The 14,027-nt window shown below is 35.3% G+C and overlaps 1 protein-coding gene across 1 annotated transcript in view; it reads right to left on the bottom strand.

Moving 5' to 3' along the window:
* LOC121429158 (putative methyltransferase DDB_G0268948) overlaps window positions 1-14,027 on the bottom strand; it is a 38,462-nt gene that overhangs the window by 23,307 nt on the left and 1,128 nt on the right. The gene's annotated exons all lie outside the window — the stretch shown is intronic.

Genomic DNA, 14,027 nt, shown 5'->3' with positions numbered 1-14,027 from the left:
CGCGATTTTGGTGAAAAGCGGCCGCGGAGCGTTGCCCGAATATCCCCTCTGCGCTAGGGCACCCGGCGCCCGTGCCGCCGGGTGCTCGAAACAGTCTTGGAATTGATCATTTAAAGAGTAGAACAGGTTGAATATATGATTTTGACTTATGAAGAATAATCAGATAAACATCACAAAACATTGAAAATTCAATCATTCTACATGTACATCTAGCTGTTAAAATGCTAGGCCCAACAGTAACAAATTAAATAAGGCCTTGTAAATGTATAATTTTCCAAACTAGGGCGGGAGGCGCGTTTCCGTTTTACACCCTGGCGAAGGCATTTTCCGGAAAAGTAGCCAAAAAGCGACTAGTGAAGAGTCTACGTCTACGTTTGTTTACATTATCAGCTGGGCGCGCGATCCAAAGTCCGCACCGAAGTTATCCGCATAACTACCGTACAATTTTGCAAATGCAGCTGAGCTTATACTTTCCAGGTTCAATACGAATGTTTGCCTTGATCATTTGCCTTGCCGATTTGCTGATGTCTGTCTTTCTCTCTATCTGTCTATATATCTATCTCTCAAATTCTATCTCTATCTATCTATGTAACTGCAGTATCTATCTAATAATCTTCTCTGTCTCTCTCATTCTTTATCTAACATCTATCTATCTCAAATTCTCTATCTCTCTATCCATCTATCTATCCATCTGTCTGTCTTTCTCTATTTCTCTCTATCTATTTATCTATTTTTTAACTAGAGTATCTATCTGTTAATTTGTTAATAATCTCCTCTGTCTCTCTCATTCTTTAATTATCTATTTAATATCTCTATCTATCTATCCATCTGTCTGTCTTTCTCTTATTCTCTCTATCTATTTATCTATCTATTTTTTTAACTTATCTATTTGTTAATTTGTTAATATTCTTTGTCTCTCTGTCTTTATCTATCTAACATCTATCTATCTCTCATCTACCTATCTATCAATCTGTCTGTCTTTCTCTATTTCTCTTTATCTATATATATATATATATATCTATGTATCTATCTATCTGTTAATTTGTCTATCTTCTCTGTCTCTCTCATTCTTTATCTATCTAACAAGATCTATCTGTCTCTCAAATTCTCTATCTCTCTCCTTCCGTCTAGCATCTGTCTGTCTTTTTTCTCTCTTTCTCCGTCCATATTTCTATCTACCGAACATCTCTCTCTCCCTATCTATCCTTCTCTCTCTCTTTCTCTCTCTCCCCCTCTCTATATCGACCTCTCTGTCTCTCCCCCTCTCTCTCTATTTATCTATCTATCCATCCATCTCTCCTCTTTCTCTCTCCCTCTATCTATCTATCTATCCACCTCTCTCTCTCTCTCTCTCTATTTTTATCTATCTATCTGTCTATCTTGTCTCTATCTATTTATCAGTCTTCTATATCTAACTTTCGGCAGCTTCTAAATGTATCAATCCATCAAACTTCAATTTGTCTTTCCATTATAAGTATCTGTTTATTTTGATTTTGTCTGTCATTCTATTCATTTAGTTAATAATTTATTTTCAGAAAAAAAAATCATAAACAACGCGACTGCAAAAGCATGTTCGGATTTCACTCCTGACTGCCGCTCTCTCTGTACATGAAGTGCCAGTAAGTGCCGAGGAACTCTGTGCTCTCATCAGTAACCTGTGTCGCAGTGGTCGCACGCTGCATGCATGCAACCAGCGACGTGTGTAGACTCTTCGCTAGTCGCTTTTTGGCTACTTTTCCGGAAAATGCCTTCGCCAGGGTGTAAAACGGAAACGCGCGGGCGGGAGTCGATCGAGACTTGCGCAATAATCGCAATCGCGAGCGAGCATTCGTGCTCCATATCGCATCTACTGCATATTAGTATTGAATTCAGACCCTATATTCCTTTTTTAAAAAAATAGCTAAACCCAATAAGCCGATCGTAAATAAATATTTATAGATCGATATATATATTTATAACATTATCAAATATATTTCAAGTTAATATAAGAAGAAAATCCTTACAAAATTTAGAATAATTTGTAATAGAGGCTCCAAAATCGACGAGAGGGATTTCCCTGAGAACAGTATTGAGGTCAAGGAAGTGTGCTAATTGGATAACAAAAGCTGGGAATTCCATGAGAAGAGTCTTTACAAAGACCGTCTTTTCATGTCGCCGATTTGCTATGATGTGTTCAACGGTTGCGGGTGGTGTGGGTGCGGGGTGCCCTGGACGGGGTTCTCGGAGGAAAAAAGGCATTACAGAATAAAAGTATATATATATATATATATATATATATATATATATATCAAGGGGAAGAATCACCAAGGAAATTCTCCGCGTTTAATTCGACAGCGAATACAACAAGAAATAGTTTTACAACATATAAGTTTTTAGGAATCGAGTAGGGCCTGCTCTTCCACCAATCTAATCTTGCTATATTGGCTAAAGAGACAACAAACACAGATGAACTTTCATGATCGCATATTGTAATTGGCTGTCGAAACTCTTTTATCCAGTGTTGCCTCTAATGACCGAACTTCCCGGGAAAATGTTGATGTATGAATAAACACTAGCATTTCCCTGTATTTCAATGTTCTCTCTGTAGCACCATGAGCATTTATAGTGGAATGGGTACATAGTATAACAAAGATAAAAACATATCCCGAAAATTCAGCACCGTTTCACGCCCCATGTTTCAATGTTTCATATAAAAGATTTGCTAAAGCTTCTTAAAATGATCCCTGCATGTTGGCATAAAAAATAATATTTCCAGCCCCTTAGGCCTAAGGGTTTGTTACAAATCAATTTGAGAGAGATATAGGTCTAAAATTCTAAAATGCAAATGGGCGAAGCCAAAAGGAAGAAATAATAAAACATTATCAAATCAACGTACAAGAAACCCACACATACACGAAACAAAAAAGTGTGCATGCCAAAGGGTAAAACAAAAAGGAAAGCACAAACAAAAAGAAAGTGTGCAGAAAAAAAAGAATAGTAAAAACTTTGATTTTATAGCACTTGGCGACATAAACGGAATACTGCATTGAAATATAGGGCAGACATAATATGTTTATTTTTCCTATGTGGTAGATTTTTTTTTGGGGGGGGGCGGGCTTCAGCATTTTTTTTTGGGGGGGGCTTCACACTCCTTAGAGCCGACCCCCCCCCCCCCGGAACCGCGCCTGCATGTTGGCATGCAATGCTTGGAAGCATATTCAATTCTTTTATTGTGAGTTTGCTTTTTTGTCATTATTTTTTTCTTGGAGGGGGGGGGGTATCCTATCATATCCTCAAGTTTAAAAGTTCACATCATTTACCGGATAGCAAACATGTTCTCGCAATTGCTGTTTTTATTTATCATATTCATTTATTCGGTTTAAAACAAAATCTTTTACGCTAGTGGAGTGTAAAAAAATGTGGAATCTCCGTTGATTAATTCATTTTAAAATACCACAGCTTCAGTTCACTTTTTCCAATTTATTTTTCTTAAAACCCAAATGAGAACCGACTCTAGCAACTTGCGGGTCTGCGTAGAATTAACTACAACTCGGGTCTAACACCAAGTTCAGCTTCTCGTCTGCTGGGCTTGTCATGATAGGTGACTGCAACCGCGTAGCCAGGATTTCATTTTGGAGGGGGCGGTAAATGCACGCGAAGCGTGCCAACACTTAGGGGGTGGGGGCAGGGAGGGGGGTTTCCCCCTCCCTTGCGAAGCGCGAAGCTTTTAGTGTTTCATAAATTAAAATGAAAAGGAGCCGTTTCTCTTGTCTCTAGTACCTCCAATTCGGTTGACTATATTGCGATTTTGAACCTTGTTTTCAAAAGTGATTGTGAATGCACAAAAGAGGTATACAATGGAGGAAATTAAAATTATAATAACTCCGCGCGAAGCGCGGAAGCTAAAGCGTTTTATCAATTTTTCTTGCCATAAAAGGGAAAGGGTCCCGAGAAAAGGGTTTTCTCAAAGATATATTGAATACTTTCTTTGGAAAGATCAGATTTGATTACAAACAATTTAGCAAGTGCATATTTTTAACTCGCAAAACAGAGGAGAAGATTGGTAGAGGAAGATATTCCTCCCCGCGCAGAGCAATGAAACTCTGAAATTTCAAAGGGCGGACGTTTCATCAAATGTAGATATCTCTAATACCCAATCTGCTCTAATTCAATTGATTTTCTAAGATTATTGTACTTCATTACAAGGAAAATAGTGCGCAAAAAGTTGAAACTTCTGTGATTTATTGAAACTATCTATATAAAAAAAAGGATGCCTAATTTTTTTACTTATCCTGAAGCGCTTCATTTTGAATATAAAGAAACTTAAGTGGCATTCAAAATTTCAAAATGAGTGCGCAGAACAGGACAGGAGAGGAATGTATATAGGGAAATGACATGAAGTTTAATACAATTTGATAAAAAATATTGTACTTTTTTATTTAATACCACACAAATTTCATACCTTCCTCTTTTTATATTGGGAACCTGTTTGCCCCAAAATTATGGTTGTTTAGTAATGAGCTGAAAGCGGCGGGAGAAGTTGACTTTATGGAGGTGACCGCAGAAACTGATATAAAGATTTTACCCGCGCTCGGAGCCGACCAGACCAGAAGTTGCGCGATCAATTGAAAAAAAAAGATAACTTCATATATTTACTTCGGCCTAACCTTACTCAAATTCATGCCCTAATGTATACAATTTTAACTTTAACTGGCAAGAAGCACATAGCTGAGGTGGAAAAACAGGGTTAGAGAAAAGGTGGGGGAAACAATGGAGAACTTCAATATTGTCATTAAAACGCACGCAGCGCGGAAGCAAAATTCATATATAAATTTAGAGCAAGAAGAGTGAAGGAGTTTCTCTTTTGAGAAAAAAATAAAGAATAAAATGAAAAAAAAAACACAAAGCTACCTTCCTTTCTTGCCTTTCCTCCCTTTCCTTTTCCTTTTCTCCTCTCCTTTTCCCCTTCTTTTTTGGGGACGTTTTTTTTGGGGGGGGCGACCGACCCCACCACCCCCCCTGGCTACGCGCCTGGGTGACTGTGTACGCTACTCGGGTTTAACACACCAAATTCAGCCTCTTGTCTGCTTGGCTTATATGGGCTAGCGCTTGTATATCAGTGTTTTAAAACCGTGACAGGTTTTGGTCCTGAAACCATTCCTTTTATCCAAAGATGTTAAGTTCCTATCGTCATTTTTCCCATGCAAGTGAAACTATCATTACCCTTGTTTTAAATTGATATACATTGCCGACAAGCATTCATATTCAATTCTAATTCTTTATTGTGAGTTTGCTTTTTTTTTTTGGGGGGGGGTAGGAATATCCCATATCCGACATGTTCAAGACTGCATACTATTTACTTTAAAGTATTTTTATTGATATTTTCCAGTTCAGTTTCATGCTAATTGTAATTGTTACTTTTGTTCACATGGTTTACCAGAATATTTCCTCTAAAATGTCGCTGTTATTATCTATTTCATTCATTCATTGGGTTTAAAATAAATCATTGTTGAAATTGTTTCTTCCGCTAGTGGAGTGCAAAAATAGAATCTGGAATCTGCATTTATTAGTTCATTTTAAACTACCCAAGATTCAGTTCATTGTTTTCAAGTTATTTTTCTTAAAACCTCGGTGAGAATCGACTCTAGCAACTTGCGGGTCTGCGTAGGATAGACTACAACTCGGGTCGAACTCACCAAATTCAGCCTCTCGTCTGCTGGGCTTATCATGATAGGTGACTGTGTAGGCTAACTCGGGTTTAACACACCAAATTGAGCCTTTCGTCTGCTTGGCTTATATCGGCTAGCGCTTGTATGTCAGCGTTTTAAAAACATGACAGGTTTTGGTCCTAAAACCATTCCTTTTATCCAAAGATATTAAATTCCTAACATAATTTTTCCCATGCATGTGAAACTATGATTACCCTTGTTTTAAAGTGATATACTTTGCCGACAAGCATTCATATTCTATTCTTCTTTATTGTGAGTTTGCTTTTCTTTTTTTTTGAGGGGGGGGGGGGTTAAGAATATCCCAGACTACATACTATTTACTTTAAAGTATTTTTATTGATATTTTCCAGTTCAGTTTCATACTAATTGTAATTGTTACTTTTGTTCACATGATTTATCAGAATATTTTCTCGGAAATGTGGCTGTAATTATTTATTTCATTCATTTATTTGGTTTGAAATAAATCATTGTTTCAATTGTTTCTTCCGCTAGTGGAGTACAAAAATATAATCTGTAATCTCCGTTTATTAGTTCATTTTAAACTACCCAAGATTCAGTTTATTATTTTCCAGTTATTTTTCTTAAAATCTCCATGAGAATCGACTCTAGCAACTTGCGGGTCTGCGTAGAATAGACTACAACTCGGGTCTAACACACCAAATTCAGCTGCCTCTCGTGTGCTGGGCTTGTCATGATAGGTGACTGTGTACGCTACTCGGGTTTAACACACCAAATTCAGCCTCTTGTCTGCTGGGCTTATATGGGCTATAGCACTTGTATATCAGCGTTTTAAAACCGTGACAGGTTTTGGTCCTGAAACCATTCCTTTTATCCAAAGATGTTAAGTTCCTATCGTCATTTTTCCCATGCAAGTGAAACTATCATTACCCTTGTTTTAAATTGATATACATTGCCGACAAGCATTCATATTCAATTCTAATTCTTTATTGTGAGTTTGCTTTTTTTTTTTGGGGGGGGGGTAGGAATATCCCATATCCGACATGTTCAAGACTACATACTATTTACTTTAAAGTATTTCTATTGATATTTTCCAGTTCAGTTTCATGCTAATTGTAATTGTTACTTTTGTTCACATGGTTTACCAGAATATTTCCTCGAAAATGTCGCTGTTATTATCTATTTCATTCATTCATTGGGTTTAAAATAAATAATTGTTGAAATTGTTTCTTCCGCTAGTGGAGTGCAAAAATAGAATCTGGAATCTGCATTTATTAGTTCATTTTAAACTACCCAAGATTCAGTTCATTGTTTTCAAGTTATTTTTCTTAAAACCTCCGTGAGAATCGACTCTAGCAACTTGCGGGTCTGCGTAGGATAGACTACAACTCGGGTCTAACTCACTAAATTCATCCTCTCGTCTGCTGGGCTTCATGATAGGTGACTGTGTAGGCTAACTCGGGTTCAACACACCAAATTTAGCCTCTCGTCTGTTCGGCTTATCATGATAGGCATGATAGGTGACTGTGTGGGCTACTCTGGTAGTAACACACCAAATTCAAGTTTTTGTCACATACATCTAAGATAAATGAACAAACTATAAAGAAGGTTTTAAGATTGTTTCGAGTTGTTTACAAATAAAAACATATTTCAAATACCTATCATAATGAACGCCGTCCTCCAAAAATGAATGTAATTTACGCAAGAAAAATAAAACAGAATAGAAGTCGCAAACATCTTTGAGTAATGAACGAACTGTCAGGAACGTTCTAAAAAAATTGAAGTGCTTATATAGAATTAAATTTTATTTATCTTTCTTTATGAATTCCCGTTCTCCAAAACGAAATATAAAACACGCATTGCTCTGATAACAGCAGAAAGAAACATTAAACAGAATAGAAGTCACAAACATCTTAGATAAATTAATAAACTATCAGGAACGTTTTAAAATTATTTTGATGTGCTCACAATAAAAAATACATTTTATATATCGTTCGTTATGAATTCCCGTTCTCCAAAATGAAATATAAAAGACGTATATTATCGTTTTGAACGCCGTTCTCCTAAACGAAAAGTAAATCACGCAAAAGAAATAAAACAAAATAGAAGTCACAAACACCCGGCATAAACATCTTTGATTAATAAAAAAACTTTCAGGGCGTTTCAAATAAAGAATTGAAGTGCTTACAAATGCAAAAGTAAATTTTATGTACTTTTCTTTATGAAATCCCGTTCTCGAAAAGGAAATATAAAAGACGCAATGAAAATAAAACAGAATAAAAGTCGCAAACATCTCAGATTTAGTAACGAAATATCAGGAACGTTTTAAAACTATTTTGAGCTGCTCACAAGTAAAATTGTTTTATACACACTTCGTAAAAAAATCCCGTTCTCCAAAAACAAAGATAACAGACGGAAGGAAATTAAAAACAAAATAGAAGTCACAAACATCTTCGATTAATCACGAACTATCAGGAACGTTTTAGGATTATTTCGAGTTGCTCACAATAAAAAATATATTTATATATCTTTCGTTACGAATTCCCGTTCTCCAAAGTGACACATAAAAGACGTGTATTATTCGGATATCGGCTGAAAGTGAAATAAAACAGAAACGAAGTCACAAACATCTTAGATAAATGAGCAAACTATCAGGAACGTTTCAAAATTATTTCGAGTTGCTCACAATTTAAAATATAAATTTTTTATACCTTTCGTTTTGAACGCCGTTCTCCGAAACGAAAAGTATACGCAAGAGAAATAAAACAAAATAGAAGTCACAAACGCCCGGCATAAACATCTTCGATTAACATGATTAATAAACAAACTTTCAGGGACGTTTCAAATAAAGAATTTAAGTGCTTACACATACGAAAGTAAATTTTATGTACTTTTCTTTATTAACTCCCGTTCTCCGAAGGAAATATAAAAGACGCAATGAAAATAAAACATAATAAAAGTCGCAAACATCTCAGATTCAGTAACGAAATATCAGGAACGTTTTAAAACTATTTTGAGCTGCTCACAAGTAAAATTGTTTTATACACACTTCGTTAAAAAAATCCTGTTCTTCAAAAGCAAAGATAACAGACGGAAGGGAAATAAAACAAAATAGAAGTCACAAACATCTTCGATTAATCACGAACTATCAGGAACGTTTTAGGATTATTTCGAGTTGCTCACAAATAAAAATATATATTTTATGTACCTTCCGTTTTGAACGCCGTTCTCCTATAAGAAAAGTAAATTACGCGAGAGAAATAAAACAAAATAGAAGTCACAAACACCCGGCATAAACATCTTTGATTAATAAACAAACTTTCAGGGACGTTTCAAATTGAAGTGCTTACAAATATACAAGTAAATTTTGTGGACATTAACGAAGCCCCGTTCTCCAAAAAGAAATATAAAAGGCGCTGATAAAATATAATAAAATAAAAGTCGCAAACATCTCAGATTCATGAACGAACTATCAGGACCGTTTTAAATTATTTTTAGCTGCTCATAACAAAAAATATATGTTATATACATTTTGTTAACAAAACTCCCGTTCTACAAAAAAAATATAAAAGATGACTGGAAATTGAAACAGAATAGAAGTCACAAACGTCTTAGATTAATGGACGAACTATTAAGAACGATTTTAAAATTATTTTGATGTGCTAACAAGTAAAAATGCATTTTATATATCTTTCGTTATGAATTCCCGTTCACCAAAATGAAATATAAAAGACGTATACTATTCGGATAACGGCTGAAAGTGAAATGAAAGAGAAAAGAAGTCACAAACATCTTAGATAAATGAACAAACATTTAGATAAATGAACAAACTATCAGGAACGTTTCAAAATTATTTCGAGTTGCTCACAATTTGAAATATATTTTTTTATACCTTTCGTTTTGAACGCCGTTCTCCTAAACGAAAAGTAAATTACGCAAGAGAAATAAAACAAAACAGAAGTCCCAAACACCCGGCATAAACATCTTTGAGTAATAAACAAACCTTCAAGGCGTTTCAAATAAAGAATTGAAGTGCTTACAAATATATAAGTAAATTTTGTGAACCTTAACGAAGCCCCGTTCTCCAAAAAGAAATATAAAAGGCGCTGATAAAATATAGTAAAATAAAAGTCGCAAATATCTCAGATTCATGAACGAACTATCAGGACCGTTTTAAATTATTTTTAGCTGCTCATAACAAAAAATATATGCTATATACATTCGTTAACAAAACTCCCGTTCTACAAAACGAAATATAAAATATGACTGGAAATTGAAACAGAATAGAAGTCACAAACGTCTTAGATTAATGGACGAACTATTAAGAACGTTTTAAAATTATTTTGATGTGCTAACAAGTAAAAATGCATTTTATATATCTTTCGTTATGAATTCCCATTCACCAAAATGAAATATAAAAGACGTATACTATTCGGATAACGGCTGAAAGTGAAATGAAAGAGAAAAGAAGTCACAAACATCTTAGATAAATGAACAAACATTTAGATAAATGAACAAACTATCAGGAACATTTCAAAATTATTTCGAGTTGCTCACAATTTGAAATATGTTTTTATACCTTTCGTTTTGAACGCCGTTCTCCTAAACGAAAAGTAAATTACGCAAGAGAACTAAAACAAAATAGAAGTCACAAACACCCGGCATAAACATCTTTGATTAATAAACAAACTTTCAGTGACGATTCAAATAAAGAATTGAAGTGCTTACAAATACAAAAGTAAATTTTATGAACTTTTCTTTTTGAACTCCCGTTCTCGAAAGGAAATATAAAAGACGCAATGAAAATAAGTCGCAAACATCTCATGAAAACAGTTAAAGAACTATCTTATAACCTGGTAAGAATATTTGGCTACCTTTTACAAACCCATGGTTCCGTTTGAAAGACCTGATCTTGTTAAAATAACATATACATGATGATTTATATCATTGCTAGAACTTCCAATCACAAAGAATTTTGATATAGCTTATAGCTATTATTGCAATTTCATTGAAAATGGGCCCCAGCGGAGTATACGGACCGATACCACTACCACTGGCCATGGATACCACACACAAAATGTTCGTACGCACTGCACACACAATCTTCTAATGGGCTGGTACTAGGTGAGAGCTAACTGTCTTTTGCTACTTAAAGAGGATTATCCCTTAATAGGATTACCGAGGAAAGACATAGGACTGGAAACTTAATCCTCAGAAAGACCCTTTGGAATGTGGTGTCTTGAACCCGAGTTAGCAAGTTATACTAGGGAAGAGGTCTAACAGGCCGTTTTCGTCATGTGCATAACAGATGATGACATTGCTGGCGCCGTCCATAGTTGTGATTGATTGGATCAATCGTAAACTCTTCAAAGACAGGGCCCAAATGTGCTTATGGACACTAGCTGTTGTGTGAACGTACAAACAAGATGCAATATTTTCAAAAGTTGTGCAATAGGCCCATCGTTACGTTCGAATGATCATGCAAGCACTCACTAGCTTGCTTCATGTGCGGGGGGTGGGGGATACACATCCCCCCTCTTCATTATCATTTAGATGATGTCATATCTATATATAGGTATATGTCACAATGACATTTTGCATAGTCATGATGATATCATATCCGTTTTTAGGTATGGTGTCATTGCGGAGCAACCCACTGTGGAGCTCCACCTGCTCCACCTATTGAAAACCCATTGTTCCATAACACTGTAAATATGGACAATATACAGATCTACATGCCCGGGTAAAATACTAATTTTGGAGGACAAAAAAAATGTAAATATGGACAAGATTTTATATGATTGCTGAAATACATGCATGCTCACCTGAAGATACTCAGATCAGGTAAGTCAAAATTCCTCTTTATTCGTTCACACAAATCTCCTCTCCCTCTTTTTCTCACTTTATTATTTATACATTGTTAGTATTTTCCCCAAAATCTACTTTCCAACAACTACACTCTTTAATCCTTTCATTCAACGTTGTGTTTGTTGATTCTTTTCCAGGGAGACGCTTCCGTAGCTTCCAACCGATACGTAACATAACTACGTCACTGCGTTTATTGTTATTTAAATGATCCCTATTCAATGGCCATCTTTACAGACTACTCTTCCGTCGTTATGCTAATTATCCCTATTCAATGGCCATCCGATCTTTCCGCACTCGCTATTGTTATGCTAATTATCCCTATTCAATGGCTATCTTTCCAGACTACTCTTCCATTGTTGTGCTAATTTCCCCCTATTCAACTCTTCATTGTTATGCTGATATTACGTCATATTCTTTTGTGCGCGCGTCATGCTTGAGTGAACCTTTAGAATGGCCATATCGCCGTCATTATTCTCTTACCTCTCTACTAACTCTATATTCTTCTCTTATATTACCATATCTCAACTACGGAATCCTGGTTTGGGGCAATACACACCAAAATTTACTAAACAGAATATTACTACTACAAAAGAAAGCTCTTCGTATCATTTCATTTTCACATCCCCGTTCTCACACTGACCCGCTATTCCTCAAATATAATTTGTTTAAAATCCAAGACTTGTATTTATTTCAACTTGGACAGTTTATGTACAACTATAAAAACGACATGATTCTCTCATATGTTTCTTGAAAATAACAGTTATCATACATATCCTACCAGACATGGCGATCACTTTCATCTACCAATGCTTAGAACTATTTTTGCTCAAAGTACTTTCATTTTTACAGCCCCCAAATTTTGGAACTCTCTCCACAATGATATTCAACAGGCCCCCTCCATTAACTCCTTTAAATATTTTTGTTAGTATCCTACAAACGAAGTTGATTTGTTTGTAGGTCCTGATTATCTTGTATCCATCTTGTATTTAACACTAAATTTTCCTTTATCACCCGGGTATCAATCCCAAATCTGTGTTTTCATGCTAGCGCTCTCGTTGATCCATGTTTAAACCTTGTTCCCCCTCTCTCTCTCCCTCTCCCTCTATCGGTCAGCCTAATTCTTTTTTCTTCTCTCTCTCCTCCATCCTCTAATATGTCACTATATTTTTTTCTTTGTTCGCGTGTCTGTATGTGTGTGTGTGTCTTTGATAATACATGTCCCGTATTTCTGTCACCGTATTTCCATTATTTGCTATCATTTCCTTTCTTACTCTAAAATAGTTTTTCCTATTATATTTATCACATTTTACTTTCCCATTTTATGATATTGTATATTCGTTCAGCCGAATGAATTTCCATATTTACTTAATTTGTATTGCTTTGTCTTGTCTTAATTTCTTTATATAAATTATTTATTCAACTAGCTATATGGGATCCACGCTCTAAAAGCAATGCTTTTTAGTGGATCCCCTCATTTCCATATACGCTTTTTATACAAGCGTTTATTATATAATTACGCTAAGCTAAAATTATTTTGTATTCGTACTTTGATTTGTATTTGTATTCGATTTATATTTGTTTTGGAAATGAAATAAACTTCTTGAACTGAAAAAAATATTGAATTGAATTGATCTGCGACGTCATATACTAGTAACTACCCCGTTTTTATGCACCAAAATGACTACTTTTCAATTTTTTAAATCAGTGGTTCATAATTGCTAATAGAAAAATCTTTCAGGAGCGGATGTGAAATTATTTGTATGTTAATATACTTAAGGCAGGCCTACAATTAAAACAATTTTCATTTTCTTTAAGAAATGACATTTCATTGATATTTTTTATTACACCATATAATATGGGGAAAACTGCTCGCAAATGACGTCCCCATTAACGTAAAATTTTGGGAGCTTTTTAAATCTTTGATGGATTCCCTAAAACCCTCACCAATATCATTTTGATAAACTTTATTTCAGTGTGATGAATTAAGTAAAATATTTGGGACTCAAAGTGTTCTTCAAATTTGAATATTAGGAGAGCGATTTGACATGAGAAGGTCGTGCATGTAAGTCCAGGAAAAATAAGAAATACCAATTAAAGTGTTATCATTTTTACGTCAGCCACTTTACCTCTGCCAGTATTACCTCTGCCATTATTACCGCTGCTATTTATTCCTCTGCCATTTTTACCTCTGCCATTTCTACCTTTGCCATTTTTACCTCTGCCATTTTTACCTTTGCCATTTTTACCGTTGCCATTTTTACCTCTGCCATTTTTACCTCTGCCATTTTTACACTGAGCCATTACGGACGATACTTGAACTTGACGGAAAACAAGCAAATAGTTATGCAGTTTGGATTCCAAATCAATGGCGTACAATCATTAAAAAATCCTGTTCACACCATGATATGACGGGGAAATTTTGTGCTCTTGTCGGCCACCAACCCCTGTTATGCCCCAAGAAAAATATCACATTAAGTGTAGTCATGAGGACTT

Source organism: Lytechinus variegatus, chromosome 15 (genome assembly GCF_018143015.1).
Source record: "Lytechinus variegatus isolate NC3 chromosome 15, Lvar_3.0, whole genome shotgun sequence".
Classification (NCBI taxonomy): Eukaryota; Metazoa; Echinodermata; class Echinoidea; order Temnopleuroida; family Toxopneustidae; genus Lytechinus; species Lytechinus variegatus.
The sequence above is the reverse complement of the archived record's forward strand: the minus strand, read 5'-3'. Positions and strand labels throughout refer to the sequence as shown.